At 37.0% G+C, this 21733-nt stretch overlaps 1 long non-coding RNA gene across 1 annotated transcript; it reads right to left on the reverse strand.

The window, feature by feature from the left end:
* Nucleotides 1-234: 234 nt before the first annotated feature.
* LOC138762896 (uncharacterized) lies at nucleotides 235-18254 on the reverse strand. Its single transcript, XR_011357228.1, has 3 exons — nucleotides 18115-18254; nucleotides 16211-16304; nucleotides 235-306 (listed from the first exon to the last, which is right to left on the reverse strand). It is a non-coding gene; the product is annotated as an uncharacterized lncRNA (long non-coding RNA).
* Nucleotides 18255-21733: the final 3479 nt, after the last annotated feature.

Genomic DNA, 21733 nt, shown 5'->3' on the forward strand with positions numbered 1-21733 from the left:
TGACGTCATGTGAGATGGAAACGCCCCTTCGACTTGTCAAAATAAAATCGAGCTCCTGATCTTCCTTCCTGTCACTTATTTGAACCAACACACAGCACATGGTTCAAGTTTTTGCTATACCAGATACCATGATCTCGATCTGGCCCACATTAATGATATTGTTTGAATTCACCGGTGAGTCTTTATTCAAATGACTATTGTGACAACCATGACTTCCATATCAGGCAGGTTACCTACATTTTCTGTTGTTTGTTCCAGGCGTCTATGGCGATTCTTCAATGTTGCAGTTTCCGCGTGATCTGGTGGCTGAAGAAGGAGAAACTGTTAAACTAAATTGCAGTTATCTAGCATCATACAATGCTAAAACCGCGTTCTGGTACACTCAGAATCCCAGAAAAGCACCAAAATACCTACTGAAGATATCGACCTCGAACAATATAGATCGGTCCCTTGGAATCTCATTGAGGTTTTCTGCTGACTATCAGAAAGAAACTCGGTCGATTCCTTTAACAATCACAGGCGTTCGTGTATCTGATTCTGCCCTGTATCTCTGTGCCATGAGCCCCACACTGCGACAACAAAGCAGCAGGTCTGAACAAATACCCACCATGGAAGTTCAAGCGCATCCAACAGAGGGAGCAGTCGCACCAGAATGCAGAGGAGGTCCAACACAGAAATTACTAAACGCATGTTCTGTAAACATTTCCAATTCCAAATTAAAGATGTGAAGATACGACTAATATATTTGAAGTACTATTTCATGCTATCGACAAGAATAATTCTCTTCAGCGATTGTGCAGATGTAACAGTTGGGCCAGGTATTTCTGCATGAACAATAGCTCTTAGTGTAATTCGATGATCCTGTTTGATTCTTTCCTTCCTGGATGGTAATCTATTCACCATGTACCAGCTTATTTTCGATAGTCTTTCTCTTGCTGCTGTTCAATAACTGAGCCAGTGTAATGGACACACCTTCTCACAACCAATGGTCTGCTGGGGATAAGTGAAATCACTTTTGGACGTGCTGGGGGAGGTAGAGAAGATACTCTTCCTCCCTTTTATTCTCCACTTTAATTTTCACACTCGAATTTATGAGACGGGGTGGTTAGTAATGGCGGAAATGTGGAGCCTAATGGCGTAATGAAGGTGGACTCATGACCCTCCTGGGGGATTCATGTATAAAATCCGAAATAAATGACTATTTAAAAATATATAAGTATATTATAACCTTCCAAAACGTACCGGTATACTTTTGGATATGGCAGCTGGAGGAAGGTAAATGGCAAGAGACAAAAGAAATTGTGAGTAAAGATACAAATAAAATCGAAGAAAAACAGCCTTGCTTGAATATGCAGCCAGAACCTCAGATTCCTAAGCCTCTGCGAGTGACACGCGTGATGACAGCCATATTTCATCTGAAGGCAGCGACACCTGCTGAGACAACCAGGGAGGGAAGTTTGCACCTGGTCTCTCCAGAAACTTGCAGAAGTTAATCACAGTGCATGCACGAAGGAGACGCTCGGCAGCGCCATTCCAATTTGTGTTCGAATTATGGAACTGCAATCTGACAAAGAAGAGTTGCCAGGAACCCCTGTTTCTTTGACAGCTGGTAATCAATGGAAAAGGCAAGATCAAGAAGAATCGGATGAAGATGAATAAGATGATGAAGAGGAAGTGCTGAATGCTTCGGAATATGAAGCCCCAAATATAATGTGTCAATATCAAGTTATAAGGGCTTATATTAGAAATGTCAGATCTGACATGATGGACGTTAAATGTGAAATGTTTAAACATGCTTCACAAGTTAATCAAGATAATGCAACCCTTCAAAGAGTTGAACTGAATGGGAATATTGTTGAAATGATATGGATATCTGCATGGCTAGAATTGACAGTGTCGAAATTTCGGAATCTCTCTGGGAAAAGCAGAGAAAAGAAATTATGGAAAATATGGATATGTTGGAAAATCAAAGTAGACGAAACAAACTTAAGTATGTTGACTTAAAAAAAGATTTTGAAGGAACGGAAGATCCTGTGGAACGTTTTTAAAAGTGGAATCCCAGCATTAATGAAGAGTATTTTCCAATTAAAACTGAATTGGAAAGCACTCATAGAGCTTTACGGACGAAGCCACAGTTAAATCCATCATGTAGAGCTATATTAATTAAGTGTCTGCGATACCAGGGTAATGAAAAGATGTTATTACTCGCAGTTCAAGAAGCAAGACAATATATATGTCCAATGGTTATTGATGGAAATAATATTTAAATAAGGCGGTGGTGGATAGGATAAAATAATTTAATCCAGCGTCAGCGATTTTTAGGAAGAAGTGTTTTTAGTTTACTTGCAGACCTCCAGCTACTTTAAAGATGTTTTTTTGGTAATGAAAGATATAAGTTTGTTTGTGGATGAGGTGGTAGCGCGAAGTAGAATCACTTCCTACATTTAAAAAAGAGCAGCATAAATTCTTGAGTTTAAGCCCTCAACGAGAAATACAAAGATAAGTGATGAAAATAAAAATCACCCTGAAGAGGGCTGTCATGAAACAGATTGTGCTGTCAATAAGAGTTGTAATTGCATATGGAAACTCAGACTGAAACAAATATAATTGATCATGATCGTGAGTGGGATTCATTTCATATGATTATGTAATTTGTTGATGAACTATTTTATTTTATTTTTTTCCTCCAATGATGCGGAGACTGGTTAGAACTGATGAAGGAGAACAGGATTGGAAGATATTTGAATCTAAGACAATGGATGAAAAGAATATACGAAATCTTCTTAGTTTTAATGTTAATGGGTGAATAATACAATTTAAAGGAAATGAATATGAAATCGTATGAAAACTACGAAATAAATATTAGATTGTTATGAGAAACCAATTTGATAGAGAAGTTTAAAATTAAATCAAAATAAGATATGGTAGACTAATTGGTAGCTTTATCTTTTAATTCGAAGGCAAGAGGAGTAGCAATATTTATTCAAAAACATTACTGATCAAAATTGTAGAAACTATAATGGATTCTGGAGGAAGAAATGTTTTGATAAATTGTCAAATTTATTTCGAAATGTGGACATTTATGGTCATTTTTCACCAAATGTGATTGATGAAGAATTTATAAGGCGTACGATATTTTTTTACATTCGGCTTAATCTCAGGAAAAGATTTTAAAATGAGTTAATATTTCATTGTTGACGTTGAATTATTGGATAAATCAGTTAAAACAATAAGGGGAGCTAAAGTGGCTAAGACTAATTTAAGTTTAATGAAGCAATTATATTTAGTTTATATATGGCGAAAGATGAATCCTAAAGCGAGAGATTATCCTTATTATTCTCATAGATCTATCTATATTCTGTAATAGTATTTTTAAATATTAGAACCGTTGCGAGAAAGAATTAATAATATTGAATATAAAGCTAGAATATTATCTGATCTATCTCTACTTTTATTGACATTTTCAATTCTTGATGGAAAAGGAGTGCTGTATAGATAAATGTTTAATATGGCATTATGAAAAAGAGTGTATTTTTGTTATTTTAGAAGAAAATAAATTCAATTTTTTTAAGAAATGAATTCTAATTCAGTAAACAATAAATTTTATATTTGGCATGCATCCAAATCGTATTTAAGACGTCGAATAATGTCTTTCGAATAAAATTAAAAAAGAATATATAAAAGAACCAAATAAATTAGAACAACATAGAGGTGAAATAGAAAAGAAATGTACAAAATAATCCTTCTGAAGTAAAACAATATAATTAATAAATATGGAATCTCCAATATCATATTATTCATATATACAGAACTGGAAGTTTATTTCAAAGCACCAAACAGAGATATCATGAATTAGGTTAAAGGATTCATAAACTTTAAACATTGCAATAGAAACCAGAACAGACATCTGGAGTGATTAATACAGTTACAAAATTCGGGACTTATTACATGTAGACAACAAGAAATACATTATGTATTTGAGGAGTTTGATTCTGAATTATATCACTCAGAATAATTGCATGATGAAACTAGGATTAATGCATTTCTTTAATAAAAATCACGTTGCCTATTTTAAATAATTAAGAACAAAATGATTTGACTTTAGTATTGATTTCATTACAAAATAATAAATCGTCAGGAGAAGATGGACCTTCTGTAGAGTTTTATAAGATATTTATGGATCTTTTAATGAGTCAATTTATGAAGGTGCTAAATCAAGCAATATAGGTACATTCTCTACCAGAATCCTTTTCAACTGAAATTATTACAGTAGCACCAAAGAAAGATAGAGATTAAATGAGACCAATTTCATCATTAAATATGTAATATAAAATAATAGCTAAAGAGTTAGGAAATAGATTGGCAAAGTATTTATCGAAGTTAATACACATAGATCAAAATCGATTTGTTAAGGATTAGAAAACTGCAGATACTTTGTTTGGTTATTTTAATAACAAAGATTTATTTGCTTAATACCTGTAGTTCAAATGATGGGAAATATGAGTGTTGCAGTGCTTTTAAATACTGAGAATGAATTTGATAAATTAGAGTGAGATTTCCTCTTTAAATGTTTGGAAAAATGTTAATTAGGATCAATGTGTATAGATTAGGTTAAAATGGTAAAAAAAAGAAACCAAGTGAGAAGGTAGTGACTAATTGTCAGATTACAATATCTTCTGATTTAACTAGATCAAGTATGGAAGGGTTCCCACTGTCACCAGCTCTATTTGTTTTAGCAATAGAATATTAGGCTGAATTAATAAGTAAGGATTCTAAGATTGTGTGTATTAATATAGATCAGGAAGAACATTAAAATAAATTTATTTGCAGCTGATCTTTTGATTTATTGAACAGATCCTTTAAATTCTATACAACAACATAAATTCAGAATGAAATTAAAGAGGATTTGATAAGATGGAATATGTTACCTTTTACTTTAAAAGGTAGAGTAAATTGTGTTAAGATAAATGTTTGTCCTCGAATACAATTTTTATTTCAATCAATTCCAATTGAAATTAATCAAAACAAATATAACAAATTAAACATATGTTTTAGAATGTTTTCATAGAAAAGAAAAATGCCAACAGTTTCTTTGTAAAATGTAACGTGGAAATATGATTTAACAGGTTTACAGCTCCCCAATGTTATGAAATATTATATATATGCCCAGTTGATATTTATTAATGTAATGTATGGTTTCAGTAAAGTTCCAATATGGGTGAGTTTTTCAAGCTTTGTTGGGACCAAGGTAAACTGCCTCAGGATCTTCGTGATGCCACCATCATCACCCTGTACAAAAACAAAGGCGAGAAATCAGACTGCTCAAACTACAGGGGAATCACGTTGCTCTCCATTGCAGGCAAAATCTTCGCTAGGATTCTACTAAATAGAATAATACCTAGTGTCGCCGAGAATATTCTCCCAGAATCACAGTGCGGCTTTCGCGCAAACAGAGGAACTACTGACATGGTCTTTGCCCTCAGACAGCTCCAAGAAAAATGCAGAGAACAAAACAAAGGACTCTACATCACCTTTCTTGACCTCACCAAAGCCTTCGACACCGTGAGCAGGAAAGGGCTTTGGCAAATACTAGAGCGCATCGGATGTCCCCCAAAGTTCCTCAACATGATTATCCAACTGCACGAAAACCAACAAGGTCGGGTCAGATACAGCAATGAGCTCTCTGAACCCTTCTCCATTAACAATGGCGTGAAGCAAGGCTGTGTTCTGGCACCAACCCTCTTTTCAATCTTCTTCAGCATGATGCTGAACCAAGCCATGAAAGACCCCAACAATGAAGACGCTGTTTACATCCGGTACCGCACGGATGGCAGTCTCTTCAATCTGAGGCGCCTGCAAGCTCACACCAAGACACAAGAGAAACTTGTCCGTGAACTACTCTTTGCAGACGATGCCGCTTTAGTTGCCCATTCAGAGCCAGCTCTTCAGCGCTTGACGTCCTGCTTTGCGGAAACTGCCAAAATGTTTGGCCTGGAAGTCAGCCTGAAGAAAACTGAGGTCCTCCATCAGCCAGCTCCCCACCATGATTACCAGCCCCCCCACATCTCCATCGGGCACACAAAACTCAAAACGGTCAACCAGTTTACCTATCTCGGCTGCACCATTTCATCAGATGCAAGGATCGACAATGAGATAGACAACAGACTCGCCAAGGAAAATAGCGCCTTTGGAAGACTACACAAAAGAGTCTGGAAAAACAACCAACTGAAAAACCTCACAAAGATAAGCGTATACAGAGCCGTTGTCATACCCACACTCCTGTTCGGCTCCGAATCATGGGTCCTCTACCGGCACCACCTACGGCTCCTAGAACGCTTCCACCAGCATTGTCTCCGCTCCATCCTCAACATCCATTGGAGCGCTTACATCCCTAACGTCGAAGTACTCGAGATGGCAGAGGTCGACAGCATCGAGTCCACGCTGCTGAAGATCCAGCTGCGCTGGATGGGTCACGTCTCCAGAATGGAGGACCATCGCCTTCCCAAGATCGTGTTATATGGCGAGCTCTCCACTGGCCACCGTGACAGAGGTGCACCAAAAAAAGGTACAAGGACTGCCTAAAGAAATCTCTTGGTGCCTGCCACATTCACCACCGCCAGTGGGCTGATATCGCCTCAAACCGTGCGTCTTGGCACCTCACAGTTTGGCGGGCAGCAACCTCCTTTGAAGAAGACCGCAGAGCCTACCTCACTGACAAAAGGCAAAGTAGGAAAAACCCAACACCCAACCCCAACCCACCAATTTTCCCCTGCAACCGCTGCAATCGTGTCTGCCTGTCCCGCATCGGACTTGTCAGCCACAAACGAGCCTGCAGCTGACGTGGACTTTTTACCCCCTCCATAAATCTTCGTCCGCGAAGCCAAGGCAAAGAAAAAAAAAATATGGGTGAATATAGAAATGAATTACACTGGGTAAATAAATCCACAAGAATTCATTTATAAATGGAAAACAAGATTGTTAATAGCGAATAGAGAAACATCCATACTGAAATATTAAATTAAGCTTTGGAATAAAGTTCATAAAGAGATTGGAGGTGAAGAGTTAATTTGAAGAAGAACACCGTTATTTCAAAAATAATTTATTCCACTTTCTATAGGAAATCAATTTTTAAATATTTGGAAAAATTATGGCATTAAGAACATTAAAGGTTGTTTTGAAGCTGGGATATTGATTACTTTTAGTAGAATGAAGAAACAATTTAAGGTATTTGAATATACTCGATTATGTTTTTATCAAATTAAAGATTTTTATGTGAAAGTGTTGGTCAAGATTCAATATTACCAGCAGAAAGAAGGGTAGAATTATTATTATTTCAAGAATGCATGATTCATTTTCTCTTACATTGATTCCTACGCTTTGGACCGCCCTTCGTATCTAGTTTCAATACACATGTGCTTCTTTAGCAGACTTTCTTGCAAGAATATTTGTGCCCCTCCAGTTCATATTGAATATGTCCTGTCGGAAATGGTCTCGCCTTCCCTGGAAAACAGCCCATTTATCAATTACTCAGAAACCCTCTCTTCTGTCGCTTACCTTCTGTCCTATTCTTAAATGCACATGCACATGGCATTGGTAGCAATCCTGAGATTGCTATCCTGTAGGTCCTGCCCTTTAACATAGCTCCTAATGTGCTAACACACCTTCCAGAACCTCCCCACCCTTTCTGTTCCCACGTGGACCATGATATACCTCCCTCCCTTTCTCAGGAGAATTCGATCTGAAGCAGGCCAATGTGCGGAGAGCCTCGTGACGAGCATATCTACCAATGTTAATATACTCTGTATCTTTATTCCTCTGGATTAGGATACATCTCAGATTCGGTTTCTTGACTGTACTTCTGGATTACGTGTCACCTCCCAAATATACACCACATATTGTGAATTAAACTTAATCCACTTTTCAACTGCCCACCAGCCCAAACGTACAAGATGAAATCTTTCACAAAGGTCCTCACAATCTAAAATTACAGACACTTCAGTTTCATCTGGAAATTTGATAATACAGTTTCAATTAAATGATTGATGTAGATGATAAACAAAAATGAGCCGTGCACACTAGCAAATATACAAATTACGTCACCTGTGAGCTATTAGCCAATTACATACTGGAGAAACACCACTTCGCAGAAAGAGAAAATTGCTCAGACATATCAGGGACTGGAATATATTACAAAGAATCACGTCTCTCCCATTGGGTCTGGCGGTAAACATCGTGCTGAAACTGTGATCCTTACTAATAATGTCAAGGCTCCACATTGGTTTTCTCCAAAATGCCCCCTGTGGGACCCTTAGTTTTGTTTCACTTCTGGATACGGAAATATCTGCGATTTGTTGCACGAGCATATGGTGATAACTCATTGTCGCAGAATCATTTAAGCTGATGCTAGTGGAATAATGAAATGTAAAAATGAACTGCAGTTTCCCATCAGTATTTAATGACAAGACTGTTATATGTTACATTTGGTGAACTGAAGAATAGTCAAAATATCTTCTTCAGGTATTGAGTAATGTATTGGAAGAGCGATCACGATTCTCTAGTCCTGAGTTCAGCTGAGTTCAGTTTATTCCTTAAGCCATCTGTTTTCCTTGTATTTGATGCCGAAGTGTTTGTGTGTGTGCCATGATGCAGGGAAGCAGCGGATCTAACCATAGACTAATACCCGGTAGTTCAAGCGAGCAGTGACCAAAAATGACACATCCTGGGGTAAAAACTGACGATGGTGAACAATTTTCATCTGCTTATACCTAATTGAACATGGAATTTCATAGTTGGGGGCATGGCAAGATGGCGTAGAGTCGAGACTTGTAATCTCGACCTCTCTGGCCGAACTTTTATGTACCCGTTTTTTAACTCTTTGTTTTCAAGTTTAAACTTTTTAAAATTTTAGCTAAAAGTATTCAGGAACTATTATGGCCATTAATGGTAAAAATAATTATACTTCAAGTGCAGAAGAAGTTACATTTTCGAAGTGGTGAAGATTTGGGGCCTTAACGACATGTTACAGCTTCAGGATTAATTTCCGTAGTGTCTAAATCACAAAGACTGCCTGTGGGAGCTGACAAAAATGTCTACTACTCACCATGTGAGGGATGGCTCTGGAATTACCCGTTCCCTGGAAGAAGGTGCATGTTCCCAAGAAGTGGATCCCGATTCTGGAAGCCTTTAGATTTTAACGGAGGTAGCACACAGGAAGACGACTCAATTGTTTGAAATGCATCAGGAAGCATTTCAACCTGAAGATATCGCTTTCCTCCGTACTTTTGCGCAAAAACAACGAGCTGCGGGGGGAGACCAGCGGCGTCCCCCTGAGGAAGTCGGGGTGCCGTCGCTGGGAGTCCAGAACCGCAGTAAAACCTCTAAATTGGCTTTTGTCGTGTTGCAGCAGGAGCTGCAGTTACCTGGTTCTGCCACTACGTCAGAGAAAGCAGGGCGGAGCTTTTCTGACTTACAATGTATGCAGTTGAATGCTGTCATTCAACCTTTAATCAATGAGATGTCTCAAATGACTGCTAGTATAAGTTCAGAATTGAATACAGTTAAAGCACATATTATGAAGAATTTAAAACATTTCAGACTGCTTTTTTGGACTGTAAACAGCAAGTGGTTTCTAACACAGAAAAAATGTTAAAGTTTGAAAAATCAGTTACAAATTGGGAGAATGCGAGAAGGAGTTAGAGAGGAAAATAGACTACGTGGAGAATGAGCAGAAGGAATAATGTGAAATTCGTTGGTTTGCCAGAGGTATGGAAGGACAAGATCCTCTTCGTTTTTTTAAAGATTGTATCCCACTAGTACTAGGGCAAGAATTTTTATCTGGAGGCTTGGTACTGGAAAGAGGTCAAAGAGCTTTAAGAAGAACAACTTTACCTGGTCAACCACTGAGACCTGTAATAATTCATTGTTTGCATTATTTGGACAGAGAAGCAATACTTCGACTACCAGTGCAAAATACGAGACAATGACAAACTCCGTTATTTATTCAGAATAGCAGAGGTTTTTTTAATACTGATTTGAGTCAAGAGGTCACTCAACGTCAACGTCGATTTAATCCAGTTAAAGAAGTTTTGTGGCATCAAGGTTATAAGTCTACTTTTCACTACCCGGCAGTGTTGAAGGTATTTTATGGAGACCATCATTGTCGGTTTTTTGAGAATGATCGTGAAGCAATGATTTTTGCTGATTCTTTGCCATATATGAGGACAAAGTCGTAGTCAACCATTGTCACCTAAAGAAAAAATCTGGTTGTCTGGGAAACGGAAGAAATAGCAGAAATGGGAAAAACTGGAATGGAAAGAGTCCAACTTCTTCTGAAATGGGATGTCCGAGATTGGAATCTCTTGGATGACTAGAAGATTTTTTAAATTCTTATTTTACTTTTTATGTTATTATGATATTTTTATGTTATTCATTGTTTGACTGGGGAGGGAGATATTTGCTCTAAGTTCTTTACCAGTCATCAGCCACTGGTGGGTGACCCACACCCAATTTTTATTTAGGGATTACTAACTTTTAGTAGTGTTTTTTGGGGGAGAATTCTTTTAAATTTTTTTTATTTTCATTTTCGTTAGCTTTTAACATGTGATTTTTTTCCTATTGGATGGCCTTTATACGTTGATTTGAATTTTCATGTAAAGATATTATTGGTATTTATTAATAATAGTAGATATGTCAAAGTTGAGGTTTGCTACTTTTAATGTTCGAGGTTTAAACAGTCCGATCAAGCATAAGCGAGTCTTGGCATATACTAAAAGATGAAAATTGATGTTGCTTTTATCAAGAAACATATTTGAATGTCAAGGAATGTATGAAATTAAAGAGGGACTGGGTTGTGCATGTATATTCTTCTTTACTTAATTCCAGGGCTGGAGGTGTTGCAATTTTGACACATAAAAAATTATCTTTTGAATTACAATCAATGGAGGAAAAGGCAGGATGTATTCTTAAATTGAATTGTAAGATTTGTTGTGAGTTTTGGACTTTACGTAATATTTATACCCCAGATGTAGATGATGAAATATTTATTTCAGGTGCATTTTTATATTTGGGTCAGGCTAATGATAATATTTTAGTTGGTGATGATTTTAATTGTGGTTTGGAACCTTTATGAGATAAATCTCCGAAGAAATCTAAGAAATGTAAGATGACAGTTCAGGTTCAAGGTTTGATGAAAGATCTTAATTTAGTAGATATTTGGAGATGTCTTAATCCGACGGAGAAAGATTTCTCCTTTTATTCATCAAGACATGAATCGTTTTCAAGGATTGACTTTTTTTAGTATCGGCACATTTACAAGGGAAAATACAACAAGTGGAATATAAAAGTAGGGTGATTTCAAATCATTCTTTGTTATACTTTACATATGCAACTTCTGAGAAAATTCAAGTGGCCTATCGTTGGAGGTTGTTGTTGAAAAATACGGAATTTATTGATCTTTTTGAAAAAACAATTTTTTTTAAAAGAAAATTCTTATTCTGTTCAAAGTAAGATTGTATTATGGGATGCTATGAAAGCTCATTTGAGAGGACAAATAATTAGTTATACTTCTAAAATAAAAAAAATACTCTGATTAAATCAGAGTTTTGAATTAGAGAAACAGATTGAAGAGTTAGAAAAGGAATTTTAGAACGATGCTACAGAAGATCAGAAAATAGAATTATCTAGGTTGAAATTGGAATATAATACTTTGCAATCTTATCAATTTGAATGTGTGATTAATAGGACTAAACAATGGTATTATTAATGGGTAAAGAAAACATACAAGGGATTGGCGTGGCAATTAAAGAAAGAACAGGTTTCGAGTACTATTAATGTTGATAAACGGAATTCTCTTATTACTTATAAACCTCGTGAGATTAATGATGAATTTTGTTCATTTTATAAAAAGTTATATACATCTGAAGAAAAACAAGGAACTGGATCGATGGATCTTGTTTTATCACAGTTGAATTTACCGATATTAGTGGATACAAATACACAAGAGTTGGAAGAACCATTTACTGATTCGGAAATTAAAATGGCAATGATGGGAATGCTGAATGGTAAATCGCCTGTTGATGATAGATTTTCGGTTGAATATTATAGAAATTTTTTATGATGATTCCTCTACAGTGTTTGGCGATGTATTACGTCAAGTTGGAGAACATTATGAATTACCTGAGTCTTGGTCTAGTGCTTTAATTATAGTAATCACAAAAGAGTTAGACATCCTTTGAAAGTATCTTCATATAGACCAATTTCGATGTTAAATGTAGATTATAAAATAATAGCTAAAATATTGGCGAATAGATTGACTAAATGTTTACATATGTTGATACATATGGATCAAAGAGGTTTTATAGAGAATAGATATGCTTCAGATAATATTATACGCGTGATTAGTTTGAGGTATTGAGCGTGATTAGTTTGATTTCGATAATCTTAACATTACCCGATGGTGATACATTTAGATGCAGAAAAAAGCATTTGATAGAGTTGAGTGGAAGTTTTTGTTTAAAGTTCAGGAGAAATTTAAGTTTGGTCCTTTCTTTATTGGTTGGATTAAGGCTTTATATAGTAAACCGGTAGCTAGAGTATTGACAAATGGCTTGAGTTTGGAACCTTTTAAATTCACTCGATCAACTCGTCAAGGTTGGCCTTTATCACCAGCTTTGTTTGCGTTAGTGATCAAACCTTTAGCACAGCTGATAAGACAAAATAGACAGATACAAGGTATGAAAGTTTTAGATGAGGAGTATGAAATTAATTTATTTGATGATTATTTATTCGTGTATTTAACATACCCAGCTCAGTCACTTTTGCACTTGAAGGAATGTTTAATACAATATGGATGTCATTCTGGATATAAAGTTAATTAGGAAAAAAGTGAAATATTACCAGTAAGTGAACGAGATTAATCAGTTTATAAGAATATTATTAAGTTGAAATGGACTGATCGAATTAAATATTTGGTAATAATTTTGAATGTTAATTATCAATTTTTATATAAATTAAATTATGTTCCATTAATTAAAAAAATTAAAACTGATTTGATTAAATGGAAAGATTTACCTATTAATTTATGGGGTAAGATAAATACAATTAAGATGTATATTTTTCCACGTATGCAATATTTGTTTCAATTTATTCCGTATTTACTTGATAATACATTTTTCGAGATTTGAATAAAATGGTTAGCGAGTTTTTATGGAGAGGTACATTTTTCAGAGTAGCTTTGAAGAAATTAACTTGGAAATATGAGTTTGGGGGATTACGTTTACCACATTTTCAAAATTATGATGAAGCAGCCCAACTTAAATTTATTCGTTCATTGATGGATTTGGAACGGCCTCCTAGTTGGGCTAAAATTGAGATGGCAAATATTTCTGAATTTGAAATACATTAATTTTTGTTTGGATGGAATATAAATTTGTTACAGCAACATAATGTGCCTATACTAAAACATTTAATGAAGTTATTGATAAAGAAAAATAAAATTACAGGCTCTAGGGGTGAATTATCGTCTTTGGCTCCATTGTATAATAATCAATTTATTTCATTTTCAATACACAATCGAAGTTTATTGCATTGGAGATTTAAAGGTGTGGAAACTTGGGAGATTGTTTTAAAGAGGGTAATTTTTTAAATCTTTTATTCAGATGAGGGACAATTTTGGTATTTATAAGAACTCTTTGTTTCTTTATTATCAAATATAATCTTTGGTACAACGTACGTTTGGTAGAGATATGATTGTATCTGAAATGCCTAAATTTGAGACTTTTCGTATGAAGGCACCAAAGAAGGGTTATATTTCATCTATGTATCAAATATTACACTATGGTATGCATAAAAATGGTTGGGATAGATCTAAATGTAAATGGGAAGCAAATAGTGGTTTTATTTTTTCTGAGTATGATTGATTAGATATCTGTTATGATAGTCTAACTAGATTTTTAAATGCACGTTATGCAACGATTAACTCTAATTTTTTTTACATCAATAATATCTAACACCTTAAAAATTACAAAAGTATGGTTTTCATGAATCAGATTTGTGTTTTAGATGTGGTAATTTTGTTGGAACTTTTTTCATGCTGTTTGGTCATGTATACATATACAATCTTTTTGGAAGAATATTCAATTGTCATTAGAATACCTTTATAAGATTAAAATACCTTTAGATCCGACAGTATTTTTATTGGGTAGTTTGCAGCCTCTGAAAGGTTTGGAATTAGATAAGTTTCAACTTGCTTTTGTATATTTAGCTTTATCTGTAGCGAAAAAATGTATTGCTAGTACGTGGAAAGATACAAATATGATTGATATTAATAGATGCCATAATGAGATGAAATATTGTTTACTAATGGAAAGAATTACATATGTTTCGTGTGATAATTATAGTTTTTTTATTAAAAAGTGGTTATTATTCTCAGAATCTTTACATTTCAATTTATATTGATTAGATCTTAATATGTATGTTTAACTTTTCTTTAATATGTTTTCTTTTTTCTTTCTTTATGGCTCTCCTTTATGAATAAAAAATAACGTTCATTTTTATGGTAAATTGTCGTATATGTTATGTACTATTTGTTTTTGAACGAATAAATAAAGTTAAAAAAAAGAATTTCATCGTTTTTCACGTCCACTTGGTTTTAAAATCAGGAGAAGATATTCTTTGATTCAATCAATCCTATTCTGTAGCCGATAAATGATTGACAATGCAAGGGATATTTTGGAATACGACGGATATTGTACCTATTGTGCATTACGGAGGAGGTGTTAGTGTTGGGTGCGTGATCTGACGGCAATTAAGAAAAGAGAAAAGAGGAGTGAATGCCCAATCGACATCTAAATGCAACAGATTAAATCCAGTGATCTTTTATTTCAGATTAGATACAATGCTTTTCCTCTTGTCCGTTTGGATAATAATGCACATTTTACGTGGTGAGTTAATGTTTCGATGGTGTTGTTTCGATATCTTCCTGAGTACTCAGAGTTTATGAATAATTATAATAGATTTATTGTCATTCATATTATACAATGTACAAATGTAGCAGTTGAGTAAACAACAGTATGTGTTAAATTAAGAATAAATATGAAAGATATGCGAATAATAAATATTCATAATTACCATCATGCAATAAGATAACTGCATTACATTAGTTTCTGAGAAATGTTGTTGACGTCTCTGGCGACCATTTAATGTATCAGTATCACTTCAGATGAAATCCGAAGCAGGAAAAAGTGTAACATTGTATTGCCATTTTTACGGTAGATCCAGTATCCGGGAGAATCAACCAAACATCGACTATGGATATTCTGCAGAGCTGTTAGTTGATCTCTTAGGCAGGTATGCTTTTTATTATCTTCATAATTCGGGTCTCCGACTTAGCCAAGCATCATTCAGTGTCTTTGAATGGCATCTATTTTTCATTCCTCTCTTTTATTGTTAGAGCACGGGCAATGCTCACGCTGACACTGTCGTTGGCTTACGGCAGTTGAAAGTTGGGGTTTCTTCACATTTTAACCTGGTATTACGTGTAAATAAGGGGAACATTTGAAACCAATACTGTGGCAGATGAATCGTCGTTTCGAACAAATTTGAACGTCAAGACAGGCCACCGAGAGACCAACACTTACTTGATAAGCAGAAGTAACTGCCTTTCTGCGGCAAGTAATAATTTCCGTGCACTAATTAGTTGCACATTGCAGATAACAATGAACGCACTATCATTAACTTTTATGAAGTGTATCTGCGAATCAACAAAAGCTATTACTCATAGTTTCCACATTTTTATGACCTTTCCTTAATGAATTTTGAATGTATTTTTTCATGAATTTTCATGAGCAATTACCTAATTGGCATTCTTATCTGGGTAACTCTGCCGTTATATATTCCAGCTCGAGGAATGACCTTTGTGCTGAGAAGATGACTCTCCTTGATTCTAGCTCCCGCAGAGGGAATCATCACAGGCAAATGATAAAGGTTCGTGCTCAAATTAATCCGGTTATGAGATACCAGATAATGAATGACTCGGGAAACGCCTCGAGCTTCCCCAGGAGAATAGCATAGATGCTATCTTCCTTTCCTCACAACGACATGATACGATTCATTTTTTATTCCAAATATAGCATCAAATCCTCCGTATCATACATACTGATTTAAATATCCATGTACTTCCATAAACATTTGACATAAAATCTCCTATGCCTACCTTGACATACGTCAACATCACTCAAAATTTCTGTGGTTTTTTGCAGGTGTCAATGGCGCCGATTCAAAGAACCGATATCCGTCTGATCTGAAAGCTGAAGAATAACAAAATGTAACTGAACTACAGTTACCCTGCAGCACTATCTGCTTTAAGCATCTTCTGATACCCGCAGTATCCCGGAGAAACACTCATCTATCTACTGAAGATTTTGTCTACTGCATACAGAGTCTGGTCTCCTAAATTCACAGTTAGGTGTTTTGATGTATAGTAGATTTAAACACTGTTGATACATTTTCTACATTGCTTAGTCGTGATCTCAGCATTGTATGCGTGACTTAAAAAAAGACACTTTATTTAATATATTGAAAGCAGAATCTTTAACAAAGTGCATAATATATAAATGAAAATTACAACTATCGCAATCCATTCCACCCATCCTCAGGAAACTCCACAAGCGAAGCATTAAGAAAATTTAAAAATTACATACAGCAGTTTAAAATAATAGTAAATTCGTACATTTCAAATAAGGCGGCATCATCTTAACAAAAATGTCATAATTAGCATTCAAATTATATGTTATTTTCTCCATATAAATACAGGACCTCAACTCGTTATGCCAACGATTTACATTTATCTCAACTTTGTCTTTTGAAAAATTCGCAACACATTTACATGCTACAGCCAATTCTAAACATAGAAAATGCTGTCTGATATTTATCTAACTCCAAATGCATAAATGGAGCAGTATAACCCAACAAAATATATATTGGATCTTATAAAAGTTGGATTTTATGCAAATGTTGAAGTAATTCCTTCATTATCCGCAATAATTATTGAATTTTATCACAAAGCCAAATGGAATGTAAGCATGTACCTCCACATAATCTACATCTAAAACACGACTCTGAATTACTAAATCCATAATTTTTCAATTTCACAGAGGATAGATATAACTAATGCAAAAAATATAATTAATCATACTTGATCTTTCATGAAACATTTTAGTCAAACCGTCAAAACGCATCGACTCCCAATCGGCCTGATTAATATCACAAGTTAAATCATTTTTTCCATTTAATCCTAGATTTATCGAAATTTATTTTATCCACCTTGTCTTGTAACAACGCATTAATCTCAGAAATAAAACACTTATTTGAAAAATGAGAAATAATAAACTCAAATTTCGTTAACTTCAGAATATTCATTTTTTTTCTAAAATTATTTTTCACTAACGCTCTAATCTGATAATAAATAAACCAAAAAAAATCACTGAAATTCCACATTTCTCTCTAAGTTGATTAAATGATAAAAGTTTACCCTCCTCAAAACAATCCTGCAACGACTTGATTTCTTTAGTCTGCCATTCTCTTAGAAATCTATTATTCAATGAAAAAGGAATCAATTTATTTTGATACATTGGTGCTTGAACCGATATTTTAACTTTCGAGCCTATTAATAAATTCCTTTTAGTGCAAATCTCTAACACATATTTTAAAATTGGTACATTGTATCTCCGTAATAAAACAGAATTCCACTTAAATACAAATTGAGGTGAATAAGGGTCCCACATATCAGCCAATTCTACCATAGCCCAATTGGGGGTGGGGGACACGAAACTGAGGCGACCCAACAGTCTTATATCGGGTAAAATGTTGAATTATTCCCTGTTTATCTTCCTCCTGGCTTCATCCCCATTCATTTGTTTGCTGATTCTGTGGGGCGTTCGATTTGGCGAGCCTCTGACCTATTGTTCAGCGCGTGCCCCTACCGGCTCAGCGCAATTCCTCGCATATCCTGTACTGCGTGCAACGTTCCAGGAACAAATGGGTAAATGTAATAATACATGCAAATGGCTGCAGGATGCCAAGCAGTGTCACTGACACGAGTTATTCGAGAAGTGTTACCTTATATTATTGGGACGTTAAAATTCCCGTGGATTGTGAAATTTTGGATATAATATCCTATTCGATGTGCTTCGGTCTCACGATCGTCCGGACACGATGACGGTTACTTTGGAGAAAAGGGTCCCGATATTACACCTCAATATCTCGAAAGCTCTTGAACTGGACTTGGCCTTGTATCTCTGCGCGGTGGGCCTCACACTGTTTTTTTGTAAATTGCGGAGATGCTCAAAAGCTGATTCTGAAATCGGATGTGGTTTGAAACAAAAGGGGAGAAAGAGGGCGGGAGATCCCGTTAGGGATTGCAAAAGGCTGAGCATGAGTAAATGATAGATAGAACGAGCTAGAGGAATAAAATGAAAGAAGGGGAGAGAGGAAGCGAGGGAGGAGATAAAACGACGGAAGACACGGGGAGTTTACAAATAGAGGGAGAAACTATGAAAGAAGGCCAGTGCGATCCAGACTGCCTTCACATCTCTATCTGATTTGTTCACGAATTATATCATCAACCAATCCTATGTAAAGGAAACTCATTCATATCTGCCCCAGATTGTTAGTTCACTCATAACATCGACCGACACGTACTCTGCATTCAGCTGTAAAACAGGAAAATCTTTGCTTTTGACCTTAATCCGCATATCATGGGTGTTCTGTGTTGTTTGCCGATTCTTTGCGTCGTTTTGACTGGTAAGCCTGTCCGATTGGTCACCGAACTCTGTCCATTCCCCGTACTCGACGTGTCTTCAACTTTAACATAAGTAAAGTTAGATGATTTCCCCAAGAATCAAACTCCTTGGCTGTCCCTCCGTTTACTCGTTTACTCGTTCACTGTCTACTTACTGATCAACACCGCGCGTCCCCCATCCCCTTTCTCTCTATCTATGTCGCTCCTTGCCGTTCGAATGAGAGAGAAACAAACCCGGTCTTGAATAGAGGATTTTTCAGCATCCAACGTTAGCTTGCGACCTTGTGTCGGGTGAGGATTTGGAAAATTTCTTTCTTCCGAATTTAGGCCGGAAATCATGTTCCTCCTGAAGATTGGGCAGATTCTATGGGCCGTTCTGTTTGTTCCAGGGGCGAGTGCGAATGATTCAGTAACCCAAAGACCGCCGCAAATGATCGTCGATGAAGGGCAGATTGTGGAACTGAACTGTAGTTATTCGATGAGTCCCTACACTTACATTTGGTACATTCAACATCCCGGAGAATCACCAAAATATTTGCTGAAAATCCAGACGTCAGGACAGGTGGTTCCTTCTCGCGATTGTCCTGAGAGGATATCGGGTTCCTTAGAGAAAACGAGCCAGAGATTCCACCTAATATCTCACAAATCCGCGTGGAGGATTCCGCCGTGTATCTCTGCGCCGTGCAGATCACGCTGATCCAGGGCGGCGCGGGATCTGCACAAAAACTCACCTCGAGATTTTTCATCGCTCACGGTGGTTAGAGGGCGCTCTCGGTCTCCGGAAGACAGTTCTGTCAGTCAGATTAATGGAAGGGTGAAGTCAACGCCGAGGTTCTGGTGATTTTCCCAACTCTTGCGTTTATTTTTCTCTTCATCCGTTTCGTTTCTTTGACGTTGAAGGTAGGATGTCAGGGAGGGAGAAAAAGTGAATTGCTGCTTCCGAGAATATATTGGGAAAAGGGAAGTTGTGTTTTTGTTATGCAAATTTAGAGATGGATAAAGGCGGCGTGGGTAGGGCAGGAGCGTGGCTCCACAATCATGAGTACATATGGCATAGAGTAGGGGACAAAGCAGGCAAACCTGGAGTGATGCCGTGTTTCTGCTCAGCGTAGAGGAGGTGATGTTGCGGATCAGCACTTTTGGGGTCTTCCAATGAAGAAGTCACATATCCAGTCACAGAAGGCTGGACAAAGTCCCGGATCTTTTAGATTGGTCATCGGCTTTGCAAGTGTGAGGGTGTTGAACGCCAAACATTAGTCCATGAACAGCAAACCCACGAAGGTGTTTCGGCGGTCTCGGTGATTTAATACGTAGTGGACTGTCAACGATAGGGCGGTCGTCAGTTGTGCCCACGGGCGATGGACGAATTGAAGTGTGTCCAGTTCCTTCCCGTGATTGGTGATAATGCGCTCGATATACAACCGGGCAAAACATTTCCTCCAAGTCATTTAACTTGCTCCTGTTGTGAAAGACAAGGAGAGGACAGTGGAAGCAAAAGCTCATCGAAATGCTGGAGCAACACAGCCGGTGTCGGAGATCCCAAAAGGAGGGAAAATACCTAACCGACGTTTCGGGTCTGAGCCCATCTTCAATTAATAAGAGAATCTCAAGAAGGTGTTCAACTAAAGACTGCAGACTGACAGGGCTTGGGGGAAAGGGTCTTCGAGAACGACAGTTGCTAATTGGTTATGGAAGATAAAGAGGTGGGAATTGATTTGTTTCTGTCAAGGCAGTCGGGGAATTTCGCATAGACAGAAACACAGAACGAGAGACAGGGATAGATGAGAGAGAGATTTTGAGTAAGAGAGAGAGAATGAGAGAGAGAGAGAGAGAGAGAGAGAGAGAGAGAGAGAGAGAGAGAGAGAGAGAGAGAGAGAGAGAGAGAGAGACCCGCGGGGAAATGCAACAGGAGGAAGAATTACCTGTTTAACTTTATCGTGACTTCCTTCCCTTTCAGTTGTTTTCTGATTCTGTGGACCGTCCTACTTGCGAACCTCTGATTGATTGGTCAGCTCATGTCTCTCCCGGCTCAGCGCAATTTATCGCATAGTTCATGCACTGCGAGATATGTTCAGGCACAAATTGAAATATCGTGGCCCATATATTAAATGGTTAAAAATAATAACCTAGACGATGTGGGTCCGCCTTGAATTGTCCGGACAAGATGACTTTGGATAAAAGGTTCCGGATATTACACCTGAATACCTCGAAAACTGTTGAAGTGGACGTAGCCGTGTATCTCAGCGTGGTGTGGCTCATGCTGTTGCATGGAAATTGCGGGAGGCACAAAAATTGATTCTGAAATCGGATGTGGTTTGAAATCAAACGCGAGAAAGAAGATGCAAGAGCACGTTTGGGATTGCTTAATGTTAAACAGGTGAAAATGTGAGACAGTGTTAGCGTCAAGTATAGAACGAAAGAAGGAGAGAGGGGGCGAGGGAGGAGATAACAAAGGGTAGATGCGGGGAGTGTACAGATAGAGGGTTCGTGAAGCGAGGGGAACACGATGAAAAGTTTCTTCACGAACGCGATCTTATTGGTTTAATAATGGCCACACCAACCAATCCTGTATGAAGGAAGCACTCTCATATCTGTCCCAACTGGTAGACCGCTCATAACATCGCCCACCAATTGTACTAGGTAACATAAGGAAATATTCGCTGATGATCTTAATCCACATACCATGATCTTCTTGAGTGGTTTGGTGATTTTTTTGGGCCGTTCTGACTGGTGAGTCTGTCGGACTGGTCAGTGAACTCTGCCAGTGTTCTTTCTCCACGAATCTCTTGCTTTAACCTAATTAAAAACAGACAATTTCCCCAAATTCTTTCGTTATCCCTTGCACGTTCTTCCTCCACTTATTAATTTACCCAGTATTTGTGTTTACTGAACTTCCTCGCAGTTTCACTCTCGCTCTCCATCACCCCTCTCTAGCTC

This window comes from Narcine bancroftii, chromosome 5, assembly GCF_036971445.1.
Source record: "Narcine bancroftii isolate sNarBan1 chromosome 5, sNarBan1.hap1, whole genome shotgun sequence".
NCBI lineage: Eukaryota > Metazoa > Chordata > Chondrichthyes > Torpediniformes > Narcinidae > Narcine > Narcine bancroftii.